This window comes from Sitodiplosis mosellana, unplaced genomic scaffold, assembly GCF_009176505.1.
Source record: "Sitodiplosis mosellana isolate CC-2019 unplaced genomic scaffold, AAFC_SMos_1.0 Smas_scaffold_3195, whole genome shotgun sequence".
In the NCBI taxonomy this organism is placed as follows: domain Eukaryota; kingdom Metazoa; phylum Arthropoda; class Insecta; order Diptera; family Cecidomyiidae; genus Sitodiplosis; species Sitodiplosis mosellana.
In genome coordinates, this window is record NW_022598437.1 from 873 (window position 1) to 1,104 (window position 232).

The following is a 232-nucleotide window of genomic DNA, read 5'->3' on the forward strand; positions in this document are numbered from 1 at the left end:
ATTTGTCGACAAGGATTCAAGGTGAAGAAGGCGAAGGAAGCGCATGAAAAGAGCTGCGATCGACGTCAATTCGAATGCTATTTGTGCAAATATTCCACTTTGAAAAAATCAAATTTAGTCAGACATATGCGCAATCACACCGGCGACAAACCTTTTCGCTGTTCACATTGTTCAGAACGATTCGCTGACAAAAGTAACTTAAATAAGCACTTGAAACGTCACCACAATAAAA